We start from the raw sequence: 10,528 nt of genomic DNA on the forward strand, positions 1-10,528 counted from the left end.
ATAGACATATAACATATTGTGCTATGTTAACTTAAAATGTAGAGTTAAGTACTGAGGACATATACTTTATAATCTAAACTGAATTTAAATCCAGCAAGTGTTACAACAAACCCTCTGTCTGTTACAACTAGCCCTGCAGATGGAGTAAATAATCACATTTTTACTCTAAACACCTTTGATCGATATGATAACATCAACTTTAAACATATTTGATCAGCAATCTGTCTTTCAATGACTTTCAAATTCAAACGTATTCATGAGATGTGAAGTTGATCTGAATTGTTGTAGAATTGACACAAAACGGATTATAATTTAATAACTTTTTATTTATTATATCTTTTAAGGATTTGTAGTCAGACAGCTCCAACTCATATAACAATAATAACAATATTAACTCATAATAACAATAACACAACTCATATATTAAAAATACTTGATTTCTTTCACCTGAAGAGGAAACAGACGAATCACAATATTTATAATACATCACAATAAAACATATGTTGAATAAGTTGTCAGTTCATTCCTCTGTGGCAACCCCTGATTAATAAAGGGACTAAGCCGAAAAGAAAATGAACGAATGAATGAATGAATGGATGAATGAATGAATGAATGAATGAATGAATCTGATGGTAAACATGAATTAATTGTATTTTTTTTTATCAGACTTGACAAAAACAGTCTGCAGAAACACTTTCATTGACATTCAACAGAACACAAATGAGATAAAACATGGGAAGCATAACACACACACAAACACACACACACACACACACACACACACACACACACACACACACACACACAAACACATTCATACACACTCACCGGCCACTTTATTAGGTACACCCGTCCAACTGTTTGTTAAAGCAAATTTCTAATCAGCCAATCGCATGGCAGCAAATCAATGCATTTAGGCATAAAGACATGGTCAAGACAATCTTCTGCAATTCAACAGAGCAATGTGAATGAACGTGGCGTGGTTGTTAGTGCCAGATGGGCTGGTCTGAGTATTTCAGAACTGCTGATCTACTGGGATTTCCAAGCAAAACCGTCTTTAGGGTTTACAGAGAATGGTCCAAAAACAAGAAAATATCCAGTAAGTGGCAGTTCCGTGGGCGCAAATGCCTTGTTGATGCCAGAGGTCAGAGGAGAATGGCCAGACTGGTTCCAGCTGATAGAAAGGCAACAGTAACTCAAATAAGCACTCGTTACAGGCGAGATCTGCAGAAGAGCATCTCTGAACGCACAGCATGTCCAACCTTGAGGCGGATGGGCTACAGCAGCAGAAGACCACATCAGGTGCCACTCCTGTCAGCTAAGAACAGGAAACTGAGGCTACAATTCACACAGGCTCACCAAAATTGGACAATAGAAGATTGGAGAATGTAGTTTGCAGTATGCAGTGACCATTTTTTGGAGGATGATTACACTGAGAAGATCTTTGAGTCAGAAAAATTAGTCAGTCGTTGCACCAACACACTGACACCTGAAGCTGCTACGTCTGTTTTCAATTTCTCAGGCTATAACGCGAGCTCAATGGACCTCGCAACTTTCTCTGCAAAGTGACACTTCAGTCCGTCGAAGGGAAAGAGCTCTAAAATGTGCCAGCCAGGTAATGAAGAGACCAGTGTGTCCTTAAAAAATATAAATATATAATATTTAATATATAATAATTATGATGTAATATAAAATATAAATGTTTAAACATGGCATATAGATTATTAGTAGAATGTTCTCACAAATAACATTGTTTCATGGTTTGGTAGCACAACACTTAGAAGAAGAAATTATAACTAATTATCAATCAGGCAAATTTGATAACAAACAACATTGGCTGCAGAATTGATTTGACTCCTCCATGAAAAAAGGTAATTGCGATTAACACATCTCCTTCAACCATCATTTGAAATGTTACCATCGAGAAATCCCTGAGAAATGCTTATAAAAAGTCATTTACACCAGTTGTCGTATGAAATCAAATTACTGTTTAATGTGAATGGTACGGTTGTTAACAATACAGTAAAATTCATGGGGCTAATATGTTTTTAAGTTTTTAATACATGCGGTTATCTTGAGTGTTGCCATTACATGATTGCTTTATGGTTGTATGTCACCAGTGTTAAAGACAAATTTTACTTCAGTGCCAAGCAGAACAGACAAGGTTTAAACAAACATTGTCACCTCTTTGTCAATCTTGATATCTGAAAACTTGCTCCACTTTCTTTTTTTTCTATTGTTTTCTAAGTTGACTACTGCTGCCATTTTGGGATTGTACCTGTGTGAATCATAGGAGTAGAGAATCTTAGAAACATTCATGTTCATGAAACTTGAAATCAAATCAAATCACTTTTATTGTCACACGATGCTGTGATGAGTGAAAAGCTTAGGTGCTGGCTCCAGACAGTACAAAATACAGATGACAGTGCAAATACAATGACGGTGCAAAATACAGACAGTGCAAATACAACGACAGTGCAAAATACAACGGCAATGTGAAACTGTGCTCTACACAGTGCAGGTGTAGAACGGAGGATGTGGGGGCTCATTCCAAACCTCCTGAGACACCTGGGGAAGAAGAGGCGTTGTTGTGCCTTCCTCAGCACTGCGTCCGTGTGGGCAGTCCATGTCAAATCCTCAGCGATGTGTACTCCAAGAAACTTGAAAGTGCTGACTCTCTTCACTGGCGTCTCGTTGATGGTGATTAGGTTGTGTTCTCTCTTCTCTCTCCTGAAATGCACCACCAGCTCCTTGGTTTTGCTATTCCATGTTAAAATTATTTGACGTTCTCTGTACTCTCTTGCCATAGGATGCTACCCACTCAAGGACAGTCAGGGTCAACCAGAAGACAGGCGTTTTCAAATTTACTTTGCATCTAAAAATGGTCTACCTGGTGTATGATCTCAATCCTAATGAGTAAGAAACCCTGGGCTCATGTTTCAACTCTGTATATGCACAAAAACTTGGCGTACGCCAGATTTCATGCTCACGTTTGGATTTAATAACGATGAAATTATGAGAATGGTCCATGCCAACTTCATGTCGGGTGTACGTGCATTTCTTGTGCGTGTTGTTTTATTTCCATTGGCGACTCCTAGAGGCAATTGTGTTAAACTGCACACTACAAACTATCTTTGAGCCGTGCAATGGCAGCTGTATGGGAAAGGATCATCCGCAAGTCTAGCAGGTATATAAGGTTTCCATACCATGCAGTTGACCAGCCAAACATTAAAGCCCATTTTGCAGCGATCGCCGGTTTTCCCAGCGGAGCAATCGACTGCACGAACATTGCTATAAAGGTGCCATCTGAAGACGAATTTGGATACTGTTGGACTTCAAAGGGTCCAGTGCATGTTCAAAAATGGGTTCGGAGTCAATCTGTCAAAAATTATAAGTTTTATTTGCTCAAGCAGGAAAGAAACCAAAAGCAATACACTGCGCAGGAGAGGTTCAACTCTGAACTGTCCTTCAGAGACACATCCTTTTATACCACAGTTGTCTTCCGTGCATCTTCTCTTAAGAGTTAACCTTTTAAGGCAAATGTCTCCTCTTAACACACACACAGCTCATACATCCTGTCCATTCTCAGAACTCTTTGCCCTTTCTTTGCACCCTTGTGACACTTCTGTATTTTGTGCATGCAATTTGCAGCACTTAGCCGTTTGCAACACTTCTGACAGTTTCACAATAATTAACACTTTATAGGTTAATTGTTTAAGCCTTCTTATGCATGGAAAACATGTCAAAATTATAAAAACACCACAAATCCCTCTCTTGGCCTCTGAAAGAGGCCACACCCTATTGTATTCAATAAATCTTTAAACTACCACAATTAGGTCTATGTGTTAAATAAAATAAAATAAAAATTCTTTTCAGCATAATACGTCCAGATGAGCCTGAGTCGAAAACCTCTGAGGAAAGACACCCATGCGACCCCCTAGTTGATGTATGGGCAGCCACCACATGTTCATCTGAGGCATCATATCAGACTGCTATGGTAGATCAACATTTTACCCTAGTCTACATTGTACACTCTTAAATTTCAGAAATAAAAATCCCTATAAATGCCCTTTAAACCAGTGTGCTCAGACAGGACTGGGCCGAAAACCCCTGTGGGGAAAGACACCCAGTCGGTCCCCTAATTGACATGTGGGCGACCACAACAAGTCAGCTGAGTCAATCACACAAAACAAAAAACAAAACAAAACAACAAAAAATATATCTAAGCTAAACTTTTCGATAGATTCCTTTTAGACTCAAAATATCTACTTAACATTTCTTATAACACAAAATATATGATGAATCAGCATCTGCGGAAAAAACACAGTTAGTAGAGAGACATTTACACACGGCTTTCCTCCTCTTCCTCCTTTTCAGCAGATATTAATATTGCCATTGTGTAAGGGGGTGGTGGCCCATCTTCCTTTTCAATTGCTGTTACTATCACCCTATTACACAATGACCTGATGCATGGGACACAACAACATCCACATGTCACCATTATAGCTACAAAGGTAGCAATTGAGATGAAAACTGAAGTTATCATAGTTTTATATTTTCCAAACACACGGGTCATCCATTCATCAAAGAGGTTATCTATACCAAAGTGTTCTGCCATCGCTTTTGAGAGTATTTTCAATCCCTCTAGGGCCGTGGTTATAGACCTGTTATTATTTTATTTTTTCTAAATTTTCTTCAATCTAATTTGTCTAATTCATTTATTCATTTTCTTTAAGGCTTAGTCCCTTTATTAATCTGGGGTCGCCCCAGTGGAACTTATCCAGCATATTTTTACACAGCGGATGCCCTTCCAGCTGCAACCTATCACTGGGAAACATCCATACACACTCAATCACACACATACACTACACCCAATTTAGCATATCCAATTCACCTATACCACATGTTTTTGGACTTGTGGGGGAAACAGGAGTGTCTGGAGGAACTCTGTCCAATTTATTGACACCCTGTCCAATTCATATCCCTTTTTTCTCATTCTTTCTTTACAATTTTTGGCATCAAGATGCTTTTGATGTTGTTTTCCTTAAAATTGTCACTCACACACTTTCTGTCAGATTGTCATGTGTTAGTAAGTCAGTCTTTTTTCTTTCTATTTTAAAATTTAACATATTATTTGGTTCCCCTTTTTGTGTTGGCCTGTATCTAATATACAGTTGGCCTCATGCATTGGTGTTGCAGCATGTTCATCTCCTGCACCAATACATGCTTACACACTCCAATTAGTAAATTGTCCCCAATTAGTCATCTGTTAATTAATCTCCCCCTTTCGGCCTGGAGGTAGGTCCAGGCCGCTTTTACACCCCTATGTTGACTGTCAAGTTAGTCCGGACAGCCTCACACCTTCAGCAACCTGTTTAGAAAAAATTGTGAATAAAGTTGTTAATCTGTCATAATATAATCTCTACATAAATGATTTAGTGCACATCAAAGCTGCACCAGGTACCCGAAACTGCAGTCCTTTAAACAATTTAAAAGTCATTAATTCCATTTTTTTTTTCCATAATAAACTAAAATCCCTTAATATGATTTTTATTTTATTTCCTTTTGGTCTGTGCACAGATTTTTTGCCAGTTTTGTTTTCAAATTTCTGTTAATTCTCTTGACATTTCCCTGTAATTATTATTTTTTACACCCTTTCTAAAATCATAGCTGCGTCCCAAATGGCACACTATACACTATGCACTCATGCACTATGTACTTATGCACTTACACACTCAACAGGATAGTATATGTATGTAGTGTCGTCCCAAATGGCACACTAATGTATTTTTACTAAGCGGAAATTCAAACCGTTTCCCTGAAGACGTTTGACTGTTGCCAAATCAGTGAAATAAACGACTGAATTATCAAGTAATACCTGCCGTGAGTATTGCTGCATTCACCATCGGGAGGCGCTATAATCACTCTCGTAGGAGAATTTTGCTTTCACCATCCAAAATAAATAAAGTTATTCAACATGTGCGCCCGATTGCTCCGCCCCTTCCGCTACGTAAGCAAACCTGCGGTCGTTGAGTGCGTGAAGTGTCCATCATTACACACTTCATTTTAGCGGCTGAATGAGTGCATCATCCGGGTAATTAAAGTGCACTTATTATTTTGAGAGTTTTCAATGTGAACACACTACTTACACTATTTATACTACAAAATGGCGTAAAATAGTGCATAAGTATGCGATTTGGGACGCAGCTCATGTTTCAGGCCCAGTGCCCACTCCACTGATTTAAAATATTTGTTATTCCAGTGTTTATCATTATCTAATCTAATTTTCCCACAACATATATTTGTTTCTAGATTGTTATTCATTAAACACTTAATCACTCCACTTATCCCAGACACCACTCGTCCCAATATTGTGGCGTGTCATCTACTCAACTATAATTTTATTTACTTTCTTTAAATCTGGTTCCCTATAAGTGTCATAACACCTGCTTACTTCCAATCAATCAGGTGTCCACTATTTTTCAGCTAGTAAAATATCACCATCATATATAGTGACACCCCCTCTGTCAAGTGGCAATCACTCAGCGGGCCTCGCAGGGCGTGATTTAACAACCCTGCAGACAATATTAATTCTTGTGGTACTCTGGTGTACCTGTATTGCTGCCCCCTAAAGGTAAATGAAAACACATCCTTCAAATTTGGTGCCAGTGTTAAATAGAAAAATTCATTGACTAAGTCTAGACATTAAAATCACTTATTCTCTTGGTGTAAAGCTGGTAATGCAGTATATTAATTTGGAACTGGCATTGTGGCGGTTTTCACTACCGCATTAACTTAAATCATGAGCCATTCTGTATTTTCCTGTATTTTGTTTTTTTACAGGTAAAATTGGAGTGTTTAGGTGTCAGGTCGATGGCTCTAACACAACTATAGTCAACAATTCTTTAATTGTATCTGCAATACCTGCTTCAGCTTGTGGTTTGTGAGGATACTGTGGCTGCCAAATCGGCCTTTCATTATTTAACTCCTTTATTAAATTTTAATGTATGTCTGAAAGTGAGGAGCAAAAACCCACATCTGCTGGTCCTGTAGACCATAATTGGCTTGGTAAACTGTATAGCATTGGTGCCGTCACCTCATTATCTGTTCTTTCTCTTACATTCTTTCTTACGTTTCTTACGTTCTTTCTCTTGTGACCCATATATGTTTAGTTAATCTGCCAACCACACTCTTATAAATTTTTTCTTTCAGTTTAGTTTTGGTCACAGAATAAAGTCATGTGCGGTGGGTTGGTGGGAGGCATGTATGGTGCAATAAGAGTTACCCAAGGTCTCCATTGAGCATAAAGTGAGAGAAGGCCGTCTCCCAGCATGGTTTCTGGCTACAGTTTGCCCCAGTAAATGTCAGCTCCTACAGGCTCTCGCATCGATGACAGCAACCATTGTCCTCGCAGGTGAGGTGTACCCAGTGAACAGTTCTTAGTAGTCCCTGTAGGAAATCTCACCATAACACCATCAGCATACCATGGAATGATTCATCAAGCTTTATCAGCAAGTCTCTGCCCCATAAGTTCGTGTGGGCTCTGTCTGACAACAGAAAGTGATGTTTCAGTTGTTGTCCATCAACAGACACTGGTATTAGCTCAGTTAAAGACAGTCTTTCACATTCCTCAGTGAAACCCATTACTTCCACAGTTTTTTTTTTTTTTTTTTTTTTTGTGAAATCAAGTCCTGATTGACAGGGTTAATCAATGTTTAATAAGTCGCACCCGTGTTGACCAAAAAAGTCCAGACAGTCTTTGTTGACCCTTCATAGATAACAGTTGCTCCACCTTAGCCTCGCTTAGGTCTTCCTGTGGGCCTCTTCAGAAATAGTCCCATCTTCCCCAGAGTGGATATTGTGTTCCACCCTGCCCTGGGTTCTGTCCTCCAGGGTTTGGAGCTTGCCCTGCAAGTGGTGCCACAAAGCCTTTGCCTCCTTGCACGCCCCCTCTCTTGGCATACAGATTTTGTCCGTTGTGATATCTTGTCGAAATGCGTCCTAGCTGATTGCACGTGTAGCATTGACTAGCCTGGCAGTTGCGATGTAGCTGACATAGGCGGCCACACCTGAAACAACCCTCTCCAAATCCACACCCTCTGTAAGCCCCCGGGACCCCCTTGACCCTAATGCCTCCCCTATTCTGTCTTCTAAATTGAGGTTGGTGTTTAGGTTTTTGGTTTGATGGCTGTTTGTACACAGGTGCCATGTAAGATTGTTCAGGGTCAGGTAACTGCACCAATTGTTTGCCTTTATCTTTCTCATTTGATCATTGACTTCTTGTCTGGCTTTGTTCACTTGTAATTTCACTAACTGGTTTTTCAGTTCCTCAGTCTCAGACTGACTCTCATCAGCTTTATCTTTAGCTCTATTGATGTGATGGAGCAAGTGTCTCTCCCAGGTGGCCGAAGCACTTCCTGGTATGTCAGGTTTTTTTTTTTTTTTTTTTTTTTTTTAGTTATTTAACACAGCTTGAATTATCCTCAACCACTCCTTCATAAATTGGTTAGCATGAATATGTGTCCCAGTCTGGGCTTCTCACTCCAGTTTACATCTCAATACATATGCTGCTGATGTTTCATCTGCCTTAGGGGTGGACTTAATGTTATGAATAGCACCAGGTGGTGCAGAAAATTTTCTCCTTATTACTGTGCCCCACGCAGTTGCTACTTTGCCAAAAGGAGTGTCTGATTGACATTCATTTGTATTAGCTACCTATTAAAATTGTCTCAATTCTCCATTAGTAATCTTAGAATAACAACAAACTTTTATTATTATTATAATCTTCTTTAATTATTATTATTATTATTATTTTTATTTTTTTATTTTTTTGCACCTAAACACAATTTCATCCTCTAATATCAAGTCTTAGTTCCTCAAATGGTTACTTCGTTAAAGAGTTATTGCTTTTTCTAGTTTTTATCTCATCTGTTTAATATCTCTCTTTTTTTATATATATATATTTTAGACATATTTTAAACTATAATCTTTTGACATTTATTTCTATTAAACAATAATTAGGAGTCTTTTTTTCTTAGCTTTTAATTTTTCCTTATTTTTTTGTTATTATATTATTATCTTCCTTATTTATTTGGCCAGTATCACTTCAGTTAACCATTTTCAACCAGTCAAATTTTCTTTTCTAATTTTCCTCTCCATCGACCGAAGACTCCTCAATTTTATCCCTTTGCTGTTTAACAGCTGATTTTATCCCTTTGCTGTTTAACAGCTGATTTGCAATCTTTTATTTCAGTTCTTCATCTTTCTTCCAATGTATCTCTTCTAATGTTTCTTTAGTATCTGGTCTTTATGTTGTATTTTAATTTCTCTTTATTATTTATTATTATACTTATTTATTTTATTTATTTATTCATATAGCTTCAAGGTCTGTTTAAACTATTATAACTATATTAAGCATATCTCCCATTATTTTTTATTTCACTTGTCTTTTTATCCTGCAATATAATAGATCCGTTTAATTAGTAACTTATACTAAATCTCTAATTATTATGTGAACATTTATCAGTATTTGATCAAATATATATGATTATTTTTTTATATTTTCTTTTACTATATTCAGCCTAACTGTTTTTTCCTCATGAAAAGGCATGGCTCCAGTTATCTTCCTTTTTTCATGTCTGTCTAAGCCTGTCTGCCTTTACGTTGTCAGCCCCGTATCTTTCTGTAAATAAATCCCCAGTTTTGTGGACCAATTGCAAAGCTTGTAGACTACTTTGTGGTGAATTGAAATTTTCTTTTTGGTCTTTTTCTATATGTGTATGTGTTAGTGTGTCACCTCCTTCTGCAGTGGTCTCCTTCCTGGTTGCCTCCCTCTCTTGGACCCGAGAGACTCAGCTAGTTGTCTTCTCAGTTCTCCTTTTCTTGGTGGTTCTTTTGTTAGTTCCTGTTCAAGACACAACTACACATATACTTTTAACCTTCACATTAACATTGTTTTCAGGGTGTGGTGTCACTCATCCTCACACTTCTTTACCATTTATCTCATTCATACCAACACATGACCTCGTCAGGTCAGTGCTTTTCCCTACACTGTCCTAATCCTGGTTCTCTAGAACCTTTTCTTCTAGTCCCTGTTCTACAGTATATTTCATATTTTCTATAGTATGTCATATATATACAGTATATCTCATATTTTCTTTATGTTCCTCAAATTGTAATATTAACTTTTTCTCTCATTTATTTTTCCTTTAACACTCCCTCTCATATTCTTCTTCCACGATGTAAGTGCTGTTATTAAGCATTTTTGCATAATCGCATATTTATTATACATATTTGTTTCATATTTCATCCTTTAGTAATTTAAGGTCATAATATTTTGTATTAATTTAGCTGAGGTGTATTTATAAATGTAAACGTGTTGAAAGGTTCAAATGTGTTATTATTTCATATGTTGTACTTTAAGACGTTTATTATGGAAACGTGTCACTTTGAGGAAATGACGTGTAATGTGAGTGACTTGTTTATGGATCCCCGGATAGACTGACGATGATCAGACGCATGTCAGTGC

At 37.6% G+C, this 10,528-nt stretch overlaps 1 long non-coding RNA gene across 1 annotated transcript; it reads right to left on the reverse strand.

Moving 5' to 3' along the window:
* Positions 1–3,379: 3,379 nt before the first annotated feature.
* LOC141380227 (uncharacterized) lies at positions 3,380–9,911 on the reverse strand. Its single transcript, XR_012397888.1, has 2 exons — positions 9,797–9,911; positions 3,380–5,371 (listed from the first exon to the last, which is right to left on the reverse strand). It is a non-coding gene; the product is annotated as an uncharacterized lncRNA (long non-coding RNA).
* Positions 9,912–10,528: the final 617 nt, after the last annotated feature.

The sequence above is a fragment of the Danio rerio genome, chromosome 22 (genome assembly GCF_049306965.1).
Source record: "Danio rerio strain Tuebingen ecotype United States chromosome 22, GRCz12tu, whole genome shotgun sequence".
In the NCBI taxonomy this organism is placed as follows: domain Eukaryota; kingdom Metazoa; phylum Chordata; class Actinopteri; order Cypriniformes; family Danionidae; genus Danio; species Danio rerio.